The sequence below is a fragment of the Phasianus colchicus genome, chromosome 8 (genome assembly GCF_987193195.1).
Source record: "Phasianus colchicus chromosome 8, bPhaCol1.hap1.1, whole genome shotgun sequence".
Lineage (NCBI taxonomy): Eukaryota > Metazoa > Chordata > Aves > Galliformes > Phasianidae > Phasianus > Phasianus colchicus.
The window spans coordinates 24,488,046-24,505,792 of NC_143443.1; the positions used below are offsets into that span (position 1 = coordinate 24,488,046).

The 17,747-nt window shown below is 44.3% G+C and overlaps 1 protein-coding gene across 3 annotated transcripts in view; it reads right to left on the reverse strand.

Annotated features, from left to right (window-relative positions):
• Nucleotides 1-17,747, reverse strand: part of SH3PXD2A (SH3 and PX domains 2A) — a 229,417-nt gene that overhangs the window by 211,061 nt on the left and 609 nt on the right. The window lies entirely within an intron of this gene.

Consider the following 17,747-nt stretch of genomic DNA (forward strand, 5'->3'; position numbering starts at 1 on the left):
CTCTAAAAATAAACTGAATTTTGTTGCTGAGATAGGGAGGCTTAGCTGCTCTGTCCCCAGCACACTGAGCCAGCAAGGGGCTTTGCTCTGCCCCACTGCCACTCCCAGACAGCTGAGGGTTGTGATGTGCCCCAGGAGCTGACACAGCTGCACAGACAGCTGAGAGCCCAGAGAAACTGAGCTGTGGGTTCTGCAAGTTTGGTGCAACAGTTGCTCCAGCGACTTGAGTTTCTTATTCCTTAATCAGAGACACCTCTTCCTCAATGCCAAGAACATTTGCCAGGAGAGAACATGTCATTTTTATCAGCATCAGTCTGTGCTACCTGCAGGATGCTAAACATGCAGCTGAATTCTGTTTAAAAGAAAGTTGTATTTATTAGAAAATTTGTAGTAAGAAGCTAACAAGATATTTCACTAGGGGAGTCCCACCTTTTTTCAGCATGTAGGAAAGCTCTTACAGTCTAAGAGGACAGCAACAAGCACAGGATAATAAAACCATAGACTGATGAAATATGAACTATTATAACACATTAGGAGTTGTAATTCAAGAGAGAGAGGCATCCTGAGTTCTGATAACAGTCTTCTGCTGGCAGTCATAGCAGTATGCAAGAACTATTATCAGCATGTTTCTTGATGAAGACCATTTAAAGTAGGGCAGAAATTAAGAGATCCTCCTCTTGAGGAAACCCAGTGAAGCAGTAGGAATTGCAAAAGAGACCTTTGATTCACCCTAAGTTCACCAGGTGAATCACTTCATGTTGAGCAAACATTAAACCCAACTGAAGAGATACAACCAAAAGCTGCCATTCCCTGAAGCCACTTCAGACTGCTCGCTAAAGGCATGCAGCAAACTGATCTGATGCACTAGCAAAGAGCTGTCTGTGATTAACCATGAATTAACTAACACTTGTAATTATGTGTCAACCTTGACTCTTGTAATACAAATTGGGTTAGTTCATCTGCAAAGAACATTTGTGCTGCAATGGACTTGAGCACAGTGAGCTTGTAAGCTTGTTCACCCCACTACCCGTGCACTGTTACTTACTAAGATGCAGTAAACTGCCAATGTGATTTAGCCTGAGATCAAAGGGAGACTAATCCCACTCCTGTAATTTGGGCAATAGCAACTCTTCGCAAGATCAGTGCTGAGTGTCTGGAGTCAAATGCACTACTGCAGCTTACTGCTCAAGCATGAAGAACCTCAGTTCCTCTGTCCAGCAAACCCCCCATGGCCACAGGCAGGAATCCAGATGCAGCAGAGTTAATTGGCAACAGTCAATTGCTTTTTCCCCCAGCTGCATACTCCCATTGCAAGAGAGTGAACCAATTACTGAAAAAACCACCTGGAAGAAAAGACTGCAGAGAGAACAGTTTTGCAACAAATGTTCTTAATTTTGACCTCCTTTGAATAATCTTTTTTAAGTATTACAGTAACAAGCCTACAAAGTATTTTATAGCCAGAGTCACACTGCTGAATGTTAGCCACTCTTATTCCAAAATAAGTGACAGCTGTTGATAATCTCCCAGCTCCTCCTGCTAATTCCTAACTGCCAATGAGGTAACACAGCCTCAAGACATGGCCAGGTATCTTAAACATGTTATCACTAATGCTGTCCTGCTCTACAGCCTTCTGCTTTGTTTCCATGCCTTCATGGGCACAACAACTCAGGGGGCTGCAGAGGGAGCCAGGTGCCAGCTGTGGGACCTCCATGCTTATAACCACCACTTGATAGCGCATGGCTCATTTTACACTGAGAGGTCCTAGCCATGGGGCTCCCAAGAGACAGCTTTTCTCATCTGCTACCTTCTCACAGTTGGCAGAACCAGCTCCAGTCCCTCAGGCTGGCAGCTGAAATGACCTGCTCCTTCAATATTTAACAATCAGTTAAGAAAGCACTAAATGATAACCCTCGTCCTCACCCCAGAATACATTCCAGCAGTTAGAGTATGTGACTCTGGTTGTCCATCCCCAGATCCTGGCCAAGACTAGCAAAAGGGATTTGGGAATGGGCAGCTCAAGAACTTCCAAGAGCAACCCAATTGTCAACATAAAGGCCTCCCAAAACTCCACAGAGACCTCAAACCAATCTCTTGAGGTCACTTCCCTAACATCAACATCAATACACTCAGTGACGACAGGTAAGTTGTGCCAGGTCTCCCATCTCAAGATTAAAATTGTTTAAAAAGTTCCGCAGCATCCTCCTTGCAGGGCTGAGGTTCAACCAGCTGTGTATGAGGCTTTCAAAGTCCCAGAGAAGCAGTCTGCAGCCTCTGCACAGGTGTCCTTTACACAGAAGCTTTACAAAGGAGCTGCCATTGAGTAGCTGTGGCTATCCCAACACAAACATCTCCCTCCAGCCAGAAGGATGGTTTGCTACCTTCTATTTTACCCTTAGCAAATTACATTAGACTTTGAAGCCTTTCTATTACGATCCCATACACTGCTACCTGCAGCTGACACAGTAAACACATGCTCCAAGGTGCTTGTGTAGTTTCACTGATGCGTGTGGAGTAGCACAAATACAGTGAAGATATCAAATATAACTTTAACAAATGGTCTCTGCTCATTTTTGCTCAAAAGAACAGTGAACTTAAGCCTAAGAAAGGCAAAACTACCACCAGTTGCTACTTCCGCTGCTGCTTTTGAAACAGGCTACAGTTTCAATGTAAAAACTACTGCCTTGAAACCTAGGACACTGTGTTCCCCCCCCTTGGGTCTACTAAAGAAATGAATCAAACACATGAAGGGTACATGGGCTTCTCAGGTTGCTTTGATGAAAGTGAGTTGCATCCATCACAAAAATGTTCTTAGCTCAACTGATAAGGAGATCTACAAGATATGTAAAAACTAGCACCGAGTGTAACAGTGAAAACATTTTTCAATGCTCGTGTCAGGTCCTGGGAATGTTTCTCAGCAAAAAAGGATGGAGAAACCAGCCAGGAGAGGAGGCTGGCCATGGCCACTATAGCTCTGCGAGAAGAGTGTGATCCAAATTTCTGGAACAAAATCAGCACCCAGCTTTGTAAAGGGGACAACTTCAAGTGAAGCTGATTTCAACAACAGCAGATCTGTAACTGCAAAATCTGGACTCATGGGTTGCTATGGCCTCTCCTTCACCCCAAAGGCAAAAGCCAAAAATATTAAAAAAGAACAGATATGGAAGTTAAAAAGAAAATGTTCTTCTGAAACATCTCAGCATCAGTTTTGGATCATCAACATCACAAACCAACCTCTAGAGCAGCTTGCTGATAATCTCCCTGGTTATCTCTGCCAACACACGTGTGATGTGGCACGTCATCTCCATGCCTGCCAGCACTACAAGCTCTGAACACGACCCTGGCTCCCTTCCCCAAGCCCTGAGAAACTCAGTAATTGTTTTATTTGGCTCCCCCCTCGTCCTCTCTTCACAAAATCAGCACGCTGCCACAATGTTGATCTGGAATTATTTACTGTTGCTAAAGCTCAGACAGAAACCAGAGGCCACCTTGGCTCATCCCAAGTGGGACAGGCTTGTTGTGTGTTCCCCCAGGACAGAGGATGCCCAGGCAGGACTCACCAGGTGCTCAGAAACTCTGCTGAACGCTGAAAACTCCTTTATCCACATTTTTTGAACATTCAGTAGATACCATCTGCTTATGATTATCCTCATTAAAGCTAACGTGGGAACATAATCAGCCATAGCTTCTCTTCTCTGCTTTTGTAAGGGAGCGTCACTTGCAAGACTTCAGTACTATTTTCTTTGAGACTCCCCAAAGACAAGGAAATGAAACTGTGATAGAACTGCAAGGTACTTCCCAACAAGCATTCTCCTTCATGCTTACACAATGCTCAGCTCAGGGACGGGGCAGTCCTAAGAATCTCTATCCTCCAAATCACTTCTGCTACATCTGGCAAACCACCCCACTGAGCCCAACCTGTTTGCAAGCAGCTGCATCTGACTCGCAACACAAGGTTGTGCACATCATTGTGTGTGTGCCCACTGCATGCCTGAAGCTGCCACAGCACTGAGCTGTGCCTGAGCTGAACAGCTCACTTCTATTCAGCCAAATGTGCACAAGAAGTGTGGAGGTGGGACACCTGCTTACTGCACACCTTTGAAATTGGCCTCTTCTACACGAGGGTGTCAGAGCCAGGAAGGGACACCTTCACTACAAAATAGAGAAGTGGGACAATAGGTCAAACCAAACTAAGAGGAAAGACCTGTTTATGGAGAATGCAAGACTGGAATCAAGATAGTTGTGAACAAAAAAACATCTACACTGGTACTGAGGCTTCTGGTCAAGCCAACCCAATCACCCTGAAGGTTCATATGCAGGAATGCAACATGCTCATACACCATTAATGAGCTATGTCTGCCCTAAGCCTATGTTCTGCAGTCCCAGAACCCACTTTCAGACATAAATGAAAACTTTTCCATCAGCCCAAATTATCTGGGGCTCTGAAAAGGCACTTCTGCCAGGAGGTATATTACTGTGCACACACAGCTCTCCCTGCCTAATCTGCCTACCTTGCGAAGAGGTGCCAATACACAGAGTGTTTGGAGATCCTTTGATGAAAGGCATTAGATAAGTTCAAAGCCCAAGTATATATTAATAGCAATACCAGATATGATACCTCTACAAAAATAAATTGCCACTTGACCCGGGGCTGGGAAGCAAAAACTGATCTGCCAAGACCCAGATGTGTGACATCAGCCCATAAAAGCACAGCGGCCCCACAGGGGAGCATGGAGCACAGGAGGGAGCTGACGGCGATGATGGGAGGCTCACTTCCTTAACACACACACTGCTCTTCCTAACATCAGCTGGCTGAGACTCAACAGCTCTCATTGATATTAACAATGTGCAGCAAGCCTCAGAAGCCTGAGCTGGTGCCACAAAATTAAGGGGCCTAGGAAAGCATCAGAAAGATGTTTTTATCAAAAAGAAAGAGTCTGGGGAAAGTATCAGAAGACCCACTCTGGGCCAACACGAAGTTGAATCTGAGCTCAGCACTCTGTTTTCAATGAAGCTGAATGATAATTACATATCAAAAGAGAGCACAGTGTGCTTACTTAGCCTTTAATAATCAGTAGATCACTGACTTTCTCATCCAACTCCACATCTCAACATATCTTGTATTTAATAGTCATCAGCCCTGTCCCCAGGAATTCACTGATTCTTTTCTAGAACTATATATATAGTTCTGTTGGTCTTCATATCAATCTTCAGCAAGGTGCTCCACAGTTTGATTTATTATTATTATTTTTAATGCTACATAATACTCAAGAATGCAACAATTCACAAACCATTGCCAAGAAGCTGAACCTGTACCTCTCCACCTGTACCAGAAGAACTCAGGATCTACATTCAAATGAGCACCCCTCACTCTTCACTCCTCTGCTTCCAGAGTACCTCAGCTGGGACATAATTTCAGACAGATCTCAGTATGAGAAGGGTTGGACCACTGCCAGCCCCACAAAGACAAACTAGAACTTGAGATGGAAAGCTTGTTTGTTTTAAGCAGATTAGCTTCCAGCCACTGAAGGTAACTTTATAAATCTTTAATTTCATATCCTTTGCAAAGACAGCTGGAAATAAGTCTAGAAACAAAACAAGGAACAATAGTTACAAGAATGGCATAAATGCCTTTATTTCAGCTGTGGTGAGTGCTGTTTCTGAAAACAAAGTTAGTTAATTTCCAAAGTTAGCAATTTGACAACCAGTCTTTTTAATAGGAACTCAGCTATCATGTTTGAAAACAAGAGGGAGCAGGCAGGAACAGGAGCATTGCCTCTGGTGATAGCTTGGCTACTCTCACTTCGGAGGAAGGCTTGGCTTGGGGGGAAAAGCTGCAAATCCCTTCACCTTGTCTTGCACCAAGAACCCAAGAGATTGCTCTGACTACAGTCATTGGAAAAATGAAGCTTTACAAACAGGCATCTTTGCTAAATAGATATAGAAGCCCCATCACAATAACGCTTCCAGATTGGAAGCACATGCCACAACTTCTAGAACCAACACATTTCCCATGAAACTTCTGTAGGCTTTGGATGGACACAGAGACACAGGCAATAGTGGAAAGAAAGAGCATGGGAACTCAGATAAAGACCCAAAGTGAATGGACACTCGCTGACGACAGCACTGTGAAGTTGGCTTTGGTGCTTGGCTTCTGGTAAAACAATGACAACACCGTGTTTACTAGCAGGGAATTATGAGGGTTGGAAATGGGTCTGTAAAAAAAAAAAAAAAACACCACAATCACTAACCGGTTTTCTGACAAGCCAGATTAACATCTATTGTCACTGGGGCAAGGCCAAATCTGGCTGAAAAAGGGCCAGAAGCTTGATGTCATTGAGAGGCCCTCCAGGACATCAGCTGAGGAGTGTTCCCATGTCATCTCAGCACTCACTGCTGCTGTACTGACTAAAGCAAGCTATCAGCCACCACCACCACCTTTGGTTTAACCCTTTCTATCACAATATACGTGTGATAGAGGTACGTGTCAGCCTTCCAGCCATAGGGGGTTGACTCAAATACATCACAGCTCATGTTAACCAGATGCAAAAGAATAATAAAGAATCAAGCAGGAGAGGGTGCTGGCAGATAAAACACATATTCAACCAGGTTTGGATCATTAAGTCCTGTGTTAGTACTAAAAAGAGTCTCTGTCCTTCTATAAACACAAACAGCAGGCATTGTTTCCTCATTTGACTACTTAGGATGTTCTCAAGTTCCCTGTGTTCAAACAATGGCCAGTTATGCACACTTGACTTCACCTAAGTCAAGGTCTTCACCATAACACAGTCAACCTCTTACACATGTAGCAAGACAACAGCCAAGAATTTCCAGCTCTCCACCATTAAGAACCAACTTAAGGCCAAGGTCACCCAATCTCCTACAAATGCCAGTGCCTGGTGGCAAACAAGCCCTCTCCTCACCAGATGAGTTGGGGCCCTGATAGCTTAGCATTGCTGTGTGACAACACAGTGGGAAGGGCCCCAAAAGACCCCAGCACACAGGAAAAGCTTTGGTATCATGTCTCCTCGGGTGCAAAGGCTGCTGGAAGCACATAAGTGCTGTATCTATTCTACAGACCCTCACATACAGTGGAAGTCCCTGGTGTTTGCTCACAAGGTGCTCTTCAGTCCAGCACTATCACATTTAGAAGGTCAGCTAGAATTAAAGAATTAAGATATCAGGAAATAACAGCATAGAGAGACTGAAACTTGTTAGATGAAGGAGAAAAAGAAATGAGAGTAAAAGAGTATTCTTAGGGTCTGACCAGGATTGTGTTATCAGCTCTAATGAGACCTAAAGATTTGCTGCAAACGTCTGCTTCTGCCCTACTTCATCGGCCAAACCCCCTCTAGCACAAACACAGACCAACATAGATGTTAGAACAGAAGCAAAACACATGCACACACACAAAGCTTCACATCAAAGCTCAATGCCTACCAAACAACTGCACACTCCAAGACAAGAAGACTAGAACTATGTTCAGGATAAACACTGGGATTACTGTTTTACAACATCAGGGCACACAGATACAGTGTTACCCACCCCTGAGCAGATAGGTAGTAAATTCAAGACCGAGCCAAGGGCCTGAGAGCAATGCTTTGCTCCCATCCCCAGGCTGTACATCCTTCAACCCTGCTGACTTGGATCAGAACCTCATTTCTTTTTTTTTTCTTGCAGTGAGACTTACATGCCAGTGCATAGTACCACCCTCCAGTGCCACCTCCAAATTGCCACCACTGGGTCCTTCTGCCAAAAAGACAGAGAGAAGCTGCAAGACAGAACGGTAGACTCTTCTTCCCCTGATCACAGACACTGCTGTCTTCAAGGTTTGTCAGCCAGGACAAATTCATTTTAAATATTTTTAGTTAAAAACAACCTATTTGTAGTTAGTTACCTCTACAAATCACAGATATCTGCAGTTAAGCATGCAATGCAAGCTACATGCCCAGCACAGAAGCAGGTGGAAAGCTGCTTCCCCAGAACAGCCCAGAGTTTTGACACACACTGTTACAATCTCAAAGGCAGCAGCAAAGTATTAAATAGAAATTTTCTTCTTGAGAAGTAACAGCTGAAGACTCATCCATATGCCTCAAGGGAAAGCATTTTGGAGGCTGGCTACTACTCCAGATTCCCCTGAAGTAAAACACTGTGTTGTCTTTATAAAACACCTTCTGCTGAACCATGAGAGGAAAAATAAATGGGATTTAGGAAAAACAAAGAACTTCTAAAGGTTGTCCCAGGCTAGTACAAAGCAAAAGACATAGGATTGCTAACTTTCAGTACATGGAAAACCAGCATGGATGCTACTTGGGTATTTAGGCACTTTTTAGCCAACAGCTCTAATCTTCCATTACTAACAAGAAACAAGCAGTCCTTTCATTACTAGAAAGAGAATAGTAACAAGGTTGATTCAAGGATTCCAACAGTTTCATCTGTCATCAACAGATATATATACATACATGTGTAATTGTTTATAAATATCAAATCCACACACATGCACAGAGCTATCCTGCTTCTGTCTGTCCTCCTTGTCCCACGGATCAGTCCCAGAGCTTGTTTTAATCCCACTGAGGAAAACGCTAAACTCCAGTCTCTCTTCCTGTGACACTCTCAGGAGATGGGAGGAGGGAGATGCACTTAATCTGCTCTCCATGGCCTTCTTCCAGGAAAATACTTCACATATCCTTGTTTGTTTTCAAATTTTAAGTGATTTTAATGCCAGTGAAAGCTGCTGGAGTGACAGCCCTGGGAAACTGCAGGCTTCCAGCTTACTCATGAGCAGGGGCTGTGCCAGCTGCCCAGCTTCTGCTGAGGACTGGGAGCCCAGTGCCTCCTGCAGCACCTATTTTATGAGCAGACCTCCTCTCAAGAGGAAGCAGGTGTCAGTCCCAGCACCCAGGCAGAGGAAACGCTCTGAGCCCACTGTGTCACAAAGCACTCACAGACAGAGGGACAGAAGACTTAACGTTGATTTTTGGATTACTTTGCTTGAGGTGACAGAGGGCTTGCAGAGGAACAACACATCAAAAATACATGCCTAGGCTAAGTTATAAACAATCATAAACAGTCTGAGCTAAAGAGTAAGAAAATCTCCTTGTGCTGAAGAAGCAATTAGAAATTCTTACCTTCACACAGTAAGGAACATTCAGATGCTTCCTGCTGCATCAAACCCCCGATGGTGCAAAGGATGACCAGAGTAAGGTTCCACCACTGCAGCTGAGCTTTCCTGACAGGGAACACAGGTGCTGGCACAGACCAGGGCCTGCTGCCAGAGACTGTCCTCACATGTCACCTCAGGGCTCCGAGGGAAGAAGGAATATCCCAGAGGAACAAGCCCACGGCCAACAAGCCTGCCCAGCACCCTATATGTGCATTTCCTCATGGGTGAGCATGACTTTTAGGTGAGCCCACTTATCATGTAATCTGCTGAGCACCATTTCCAGCTGAGAGCACGACCCCACTGCTCTGTGACCGCAGTGCCCTGGCTGCAGCTGCTGGCACAGCAAGAGGATTGTTGATGATTTAGGAACTTTATACACCAAAATTTGCACTTATAGACATGTTCTGAACAGCGGAGAACCATGTCACCAGTATTTCAAAGGCAGCTGTGAAGAACTTCTGTAAATGTGATCAAATGGGAACATGGGGCTTCTGGTTAAACCCAGCTACGATAGCAGTGGTTTCACATCTTTCTCCTGATGAATGTAGATGGGGATGTCTCCTCACATACAAGTTTGCATCAAGCCTCCCAGAGCACCTCTCCTATGGAAACAGGCAGAGGGAGTTGGGCTTGTTCAGCATGAAGAAGACTCTGGGGAAGTCTCATCGCAGCCTTCCAGTACTTGAGGAAAGTGACTTTTTACACAGTCTGACAGTGATAGGACAAGGGGGAATGACCTTATAAAAGAGGGGGTTAGATGTTAGAAAATTCTTTACACAGATAGAAGTAAAGCCCTAGCACAGGTTGCCCAAAGAAGCTGAGGATGCCACATCCCTGGTGGTGTTCAATGCCAGGTTAGACAGGGCCCTGATCTATTTGGTGGCAACCAGCCCACAAAACAATCTCTGAAGTCCCTTCCAATCTAAGCAATCTCTATAAAAACATTCTACCAAGTGCTGAGAACGTAGGAGCCTAGCACATCACTGTATTTGGTTAGTATGTTTTATAGAAAATAAGGAAAACCACACCCCACTGGTCAGGGAAAAAATGATAGCAAAATGCCAAAACACAATTACTGCCAATTAGATTTCAAATACTGTATGTTCAGAACCATATACGTATTCATGGACACTTAAAGTCTATCAATTCAATCACCACAAACTAAAGATGATGCATTATAATAGAGAACATAGCTACAGAATTAGTCTTATTGTGAAACATGGCACAGCCTGATCCTGTGCTAGAGTTGTCAGTACTAAGCCCATTTAAGAACACACCTCAGCTTTCCTAGAGCAGCATGTAAAATGAAGACGACACAGATTCGGGGGATGTATACCCTGCTCACAAAAGTAGAACGCTCCCAGTCTAGACAGTTGGTTAATTAAATAAACAGTGACCTTCTCATCCAAAAAACTGGAGTGTGGAGTAGCTTTGTAAAAATCAATAGCTCAATGAAATCAAGAGGAGAATCTTCACAACTGCCACAAAGGTCATCCTAAGCACTACCACACTCAAGTACTTACAAGCACTACAATGAATAGAATATCCTGCTGCTCTGCCTTCACCCTGAAGCAGTTTAAGGTGTTGTTACATTATCCTTCTTCCTATCTATCCTAAGCCCATCCTTTGCAACAATGGATAAAGACAACCAGTAGCCCCAGTCACTGTTGTGCTAAGGACACCCCCTGCTCAGCCAGCTGATATTGCCTCACTGTCCCCTTCTGCCTGCACCTGTCTGTCAGCACTTGTCTTTCCTGCCCAGTGCAGAGACCATCTTTCAAGTCTGTCCATGTCCTTATTAGTGTGAAGCCATCCTTACTGTAATTAAAGCTCTTGCAAATTAAAAACAAAAAAAGAATTACATGAAATACATGCAATAAGCATACTGTATTGGTGACATTTAACAAACACGACTTGGAAAGACTAACTAGATCATTAGTATTCAGTAGAAAGCGGTGCAAAAAGACAGCAAGCAGTCTGAAGTCAGTAGGTTCTAATTATGCTGTGAGATTTTCCACTTCAAAGTCTTTTCATGTGAACAAATCCACTTGGTTTCATTTCACCTTCCCCCCCTCCAGCCCTCCAAAACATGACAACGAGGTCTCTGCCTAGAAGATTAACAGAAATTCTGCAGCATGGTTTTGCTTTTACACCTAAGAGAAAAAGCGATGTACTATGTAAAAAAATCAGTAAATAAAATAGAATTTACCAACTTCTTAGTAAAATTTTCAGCAAAGCCTCTCTCTGACAGCATGAGCCAAGGCCCAGGGTAGTCACTGGGAGTTTTTCCGTTGACATGACTATATTTTGGTCTTGAGTGTACCTGATCAAGCAGCAGACACCTCCAATTTCAAACAGTATGCTACTGTGCAGCTGCCTGCCTTTTTCATGCAGTATTTACACAGCACGCTCCAGGCGAGAAGGTGTCACTTCTAGCTACAAGAAAGCATTCAGCTGCACAATGCCAAACAGCATAGCTGCTGTCAGCCTCCTCTAATAATTGTGCACTTCTGCATGGCTACCAGGAACTGAGTCCCTCTGTGCGATCAGGAGCTCATTAAGAGGGCACAGCATGAAAAAGGAAAATAAAAAAAAATAATAAATCTCACATTTGAAGGTCCAGCTGTTTCCTCCCAGTTGACTAAATTAGAGAGCTTGTACGTCACCTCCTGTCTCAGGTAGGGTCACACTGAATCCCTCTTCCTGTTTAATCCATGTTAGATGGGAAATGTTTTTTTGAGGAAGACAATGGCAGAATACGAGGGCAGTATTTTTTCTGGCTCTGTACTTTTATTGGATAAGTTGCAAGATTGCTTCAACAGCCAAAGAGAAAACAAGAATATACTGCAACATGCTTCACGGATGGCCGTGGTCCATTCACTTAACATAGCTGCTTTGCCCCATCTTCCTAAGGAGGCTACCAGCATGTAGCAGCCTTGCAGGGACAGGGGGAGAGCAGTACATGAGAGATGCCCACAGACAGAGCTGAGCAGTGCAGAGGATCAGCCAACAGGCTGCTCTAGGAGGCAGGAAGTCTGGGCTCTGTTTCCTATTTCATCATTTGCTTTCTTCGAATGTCTGCCCATCTTGCACTTCAGACTGACCCTCTGGACAAGGGGCGTGATCTGCTCCCTCAATCCCACTCCCTTTCAATACAAAGCAGACAAACTGGGGTAATTCTGACTAGATAAATGGGCCCCAGGACCCATGCATCTAGGGCTCTCAAGAAGCTCCTCAGTCCACCCTGCAGCTTGGAGCAGCTGAGAGCATTTTGGCCATGTCTTAGGTCAAAACTCAACTGAAATTCGGCTACCAGGGAGAGTCAGTAGGGGCATCTTAATCATTTTTGAAATTGAACTTGGAGGCTTTGGAACTTTTACCCCCAGCTCACGGGCTTGCTAAAAGCATTTCCCTGACTTTCCTTTTGGCTGCCCTCCCAGCACGCTGCAGGCTCAGCCACAAGGGAGCCAATACAGACACTCGCTAGGACTTCAGCCTCCTGCGTTATTTCATCCTGCCCTAAGCACAACAAACCAGGACAGCAACCTTGCATCTCTATTGGTTTTTAATCTATTTCTAAGGCTGGGGGCAGCCATTCACTTTGCAAACTATTGAATTTAGGTATTGCTGCCTCTTAGCCAAACACTACTCATCCCCAGCTCTGCCAGAAGAGAGGACCGAGAGTGTTCCCTAACCTGTTGGACTACCTTGCCATCCTCTAAAGAAGCCTTGAGTTATAGAGGTAATTGCCAGGCAGTATATGATGAAAAACAGGTAGATGCCTAAAGCATCTCTCGGCTACTTTGCAAACATGCCTTGAACAGCTCAAAGGACTGCACATCTCTTGAATGCTGCCTAAAGTAAGGCAACAAGAAAAAGACCTTTAAGGGGCAGAATCACAGACATGACACTGGGAGACATAAATGCTGAGAGCAGGCAGAAAGTCAACATTTCAAGACAGCAAATAGGAAAAAAGTTTGGATATCACACTGGCCTCATAAAACAAAGGTGTCTGAAAAAATGAAAAACCCAACAGGACACAATCTCTGATATTAAAGAAAACTTGGCTTTCACAAGCACTTTCAACAACAAGTAGTTACAGTGATAATAGAGACATGCTCACTGGGTGCTAGTAGGCGCAGGCAGCTTAGGACTGATGAGGTCTGATCTCTCCCTCTTGATACCTCTGCTCACTAGGAGAACTACTTATCCACGTTTCCAAATTTTTTTTTAGAAGTGACTTTTTACTTTCTCAGTATGCCTTATCAGACTTTAAAAGCAAAGACAATTGTGTAGCCTGCAAGGTTGTAAGATTTGCATCTGAAACACGCAGAACAGTAGAAATCATCCCCGAAGACATAAATCTACTCCCAGCAGGATGGTGGCCCACAGTGACGGAATGTTTGACCCTGAGTGGCTTTTTCTCCTGACCTCTCCTAGGCTCTGCATACAGGAGATCACAAACATTTTTCTGATGTAACCCTTCGTCCCATTCTGAGGAATGATGAAGCCACAAAGGAAGCAAGCAATCCTCCAGCTTCCTCCCAGCACCCCAAGCAACAATGCTAGAAATCATTCACACCAGTGAGTCAAGCTGGATCATGGGCCCTTGGAGGAAAACCACACAGTGTTTCCAGTTGGGGGGAAAGGAAGAGCAGAAAGATGGATCACAAGTCCTCAGTAGGTACTGCAGCTGCTCACAGAACACTGCTGTCTGCTTCACATCAGGTATCTCACATCACTGCACCTGTGGGCCATGATCTGTAGGTCACATGAGCTCCAGGTAAGCCACATCCTCTTCATTCTGGAAGAGATCTGGCTCACACTGACCCAAAGCAGGGGGAAATCCAGCTCTTTCTCCCATGGAGCCACAAAGTATTCATACTAGAACAAAGATCCTAGCGGTCCATAACACATCTGGATCTTCCTCATCAATGCTAGTTGTCACATAACCAGTGGGCTGCAATGAAGAAAGAGAAGCCAAGAAAAGTCTGAGCCACCCCTGAGTGTAAGCAGTCAGCAGAAGCAACAAGACATAGGGAAGAGTCAGACCCTAACAACACATGTTCTTTCCTCAGACTTCACTGACATTTTACAGCAGACCACTGGTGACACATGCTTTCCTGGGAGCAGCATTGAAACCCAGTGCAGCAGAACACAACCCTTTACAGCTCAGCAATGCCCAAGGAGTTTAGTATCCAAGCCATACAGCAGGACTCCTATAAGAGCCCGTCATGAGCCATTCAGAAGTGACATTAGGAAATAATTACACTGCTGAGAACTGGGACCACATGCAGGCAATGCAGATGACTAAAATCAGCAATGCACCTCACTCATTTGACTGGAAAGAGACAGCAAGGCTACTTCTAAAGCAAGAGTATTGTGTGCTTTTTTTTTTTTTTAAAGCCTTCCCTCTATGCTTTACAAGCCTGAAAAACACACAAAGCCCAACTGCAAATGGAGTAGAGCAGTGTTGAAAGAGGAAATCCGTGCTGATGAACATATCCCTGCCCTCAGAATAACACAGGCACACTCAGAGACCTCAGGCATATAAATGTCTAGCAAGACACACACATCAGTAACTACTCAATCCTTTGGGGAAGAGCAAATGGTTGGGAAGGGGAGAGGATAATTCTGTTCGTTTGGCTTCTAATGAACATTACCATTACCCAGATGCTGTGAAACTGTGAACAGGTGAAGGTGTTAAGCTGTTCTCACTTTGCTGAGTGCAGGATCAAGCACATCTGCTAGGCAGAGCCTCCCTGCAGGGCTCCCTAAGAAGGCAGACAGATGGGTAACTGGTAAATTAACTGTCTGGAGATAACCTGGAAGCAGAGAGGGGAGCATGTTTTCTTTAAGCTTTTCTATGAATGGTTAAAGGAGGGAAGAAACAACAATGGGTCTTTTTAGAGAAACCACTGTTGTTTTGGGATCATTTCATGTTTAATTCAGATTATAAGCTAGCGAAGCAACCCCATAAACAGACCCTCTGCAACTGAGAGAAGAGATTGAGATTGTTTACAGAGTAGCAAGAGACAGGAAAGAGACTAGGATTTTGTTACCAACTTTTTTGCTTCAGAATGGCTAACTGACACCATCAGCCATTCACAAGTGTCCTAATTCACCCATCTTCAGCACAGCATAGCTCAGCCAATGGGTGACCTCTGTAGCACCAGGGGTCTTTCAAAACCCAGACTTGACCTTCCTGACATTGTTCTCGTAAAAGGAAAAGGGGAAAGCACAGATTTAGCATTTTTACAGTATTACCATCAAGCACAAATTAATTCTTAAAATACCACTGGTACAGAGAAAGAATAGGAAATGAATTCAGAAAACCAAAAGTTCTAAGAGCAGTAGTAGCTTATATTGGGATACACCATACAAGAGGTGTGCAATTATTCATCCAGCCCTCTCTTTATCCTTCCACATCCTGCTGTCCAGGGCCACCAGCTGAGCAGGTATCCTTGTGCTCCTCCACTGCTGACAAGAATGCAAAGGGAGGCATGGCAGACTCCTTCCCCAGCAGTGATTTCCTATGGGCATGAGTGGCTGGGTTCATATCAAATAGCACTGGATCTAAGATCTTAATCTCTTCCCATGCACAGAGCCCTACAAATCTTCCAGCGAGGTATTAATCTCTTTAGAAGTTTCACATGGAGGGAGCACAGCAAAGGATATACAAAGCCACCTTCTTGTTTTATTTCTTGAGTTAAGGCCACAAAAGCTGTGCTATTGTGAAAGACATCTGCTCCAGGGCATGATTTCTTCTAGGCCAAGCACGCTCGGGCTTATATGCCACTCACATTTAGCGCTCTCCATATGCCCTCAATGCTTAGAAACCTGTCTTCATCTCACCAGACTCCACCATGGCCCTGAGAGATCACAATTAAAAGGAGTTCAAGCTAAAACGCCTGAAATACTGACATCACCATCCACCAGAGAATCACTCAGCTGATGCCAAATGCATCGCGTGGCCTTAAGGCATGGCATGAAAGTGCTTAGGGATGTTGGAAGCAGAAGGGCTTTCTGATATTACAGAACCAAAATACAGCAAAGAGCACCAAGCTTTGAACTGTCCAAAATACACACAGGCAATGGGCAGAATCCCAAGCCACATTTATGTTCATTTTGGAAGAAAATAGTTGTTTCGTGCTGAAAGAGCACAGAACCAAACCAGTAGTGACCAATGGATTGGATCCAATGAGTTAAATTCTTTGACAGAGCAAGTTCACCCTGAGTGAAGTACTCCAGTCAAAGCCAGATGAACGGCTGCAGCACATTCATCTGCAGCAAACTGTAATCTAGGAAACAAAGCAGCCGCCAAGACTGTTGGACCTATGGGTTAATTCACTCATCTCAAGTAAAGAGATTCACAAGGACATGGATCATTTTTAATTGAATTATTCCAGAGCTTGTTTGCTAAGAAGATTCATTGTGCTGAATGCTGTTCAGCCACAGACTAAGAGTTACTCAGATGAAAAGCACATACTACGCTATTTGCACAACAAACCATTTAGTTTTCTTTTTTTTTTTTTTTGTTTTTTTGGTCAAGAACAGACAAGAACATGGAACTGTACTGAAAAAGACAATATTAGAAACAGCATACAGAAAGCAGGATAAAGGTGCAGGAAATAGATTCCCTACTAGAAGTACTGCATAGAGCTGTCTGTAAGAGTTCAGGTTGCTGTTAAAACGCAGTGACAACAGTCATCAAGGAAACACAGAAACATTCCTGCAGGAAAACAAGGGAAATATTTTCTTCCACGCCAGTAAATAGAAGACATAAATCCTTTTTCTCCAGTTATTTTCCAACAGAGAAGAAATTAACTTTCATTTCTCCTAGTGCTTGGGAATGTATTGTTCCCAGTCCTTTTGTATAACTTGCTGCTTGGCAGTCTTACATCTCTAGAGGCTTCACAGCCTCTGGTGCCAAATCGCAGTCACCTTTCAGGTGAGATAACAGACTGCAGCGGCATCAGCCACAGCTCAGTGACAATCTGCAAAAGCAAAAGCAGCCTTTCCTGCCTAGAAAGCAGTAAATGAGCAGTAGGCTAAAGACCCGGTCCAGCTGGCATACTGGGAACAGACCAGGAGCTCTCACTCTTATGAATGGAGCACAAGATGTTTAATTGGAAAGCTGAAGCTCTGATGTGCTGTGTATCCACAGCTCAGCATCTCTCAGCAACATAGTGCCCTCTAGCCTTAACCTGGGTTGCAGCTTAAGCCTTAGAGGAAGACACTCAGCGATGTGAAACACTGATACAAAACTTCACATCCAATCTTCAGCCTTATCTTTCATGCACCCAATACAAATGCCCACCAGTTCCAAAAAAGTCCGGCAGACACGCAGTGCCAGGAAACACAGCGCACTCAGAGCAGTTCCACACCACAGGCTGCAGCCCTCGGGCTTCTCCTCACCAAATCGGGATGATTTACCTTCTGTATACAGAAAATCCGTGCATTTAAACACAGGCTGTATTTTGAGAAGAAACTTAAAGGACCACGCGCAGCTAAAACCCAGGAGAATCAGAGCCAGGGAATGAAGAAAAGATATATTTCCTAACTATGCAGATGGGCCAAATCTACT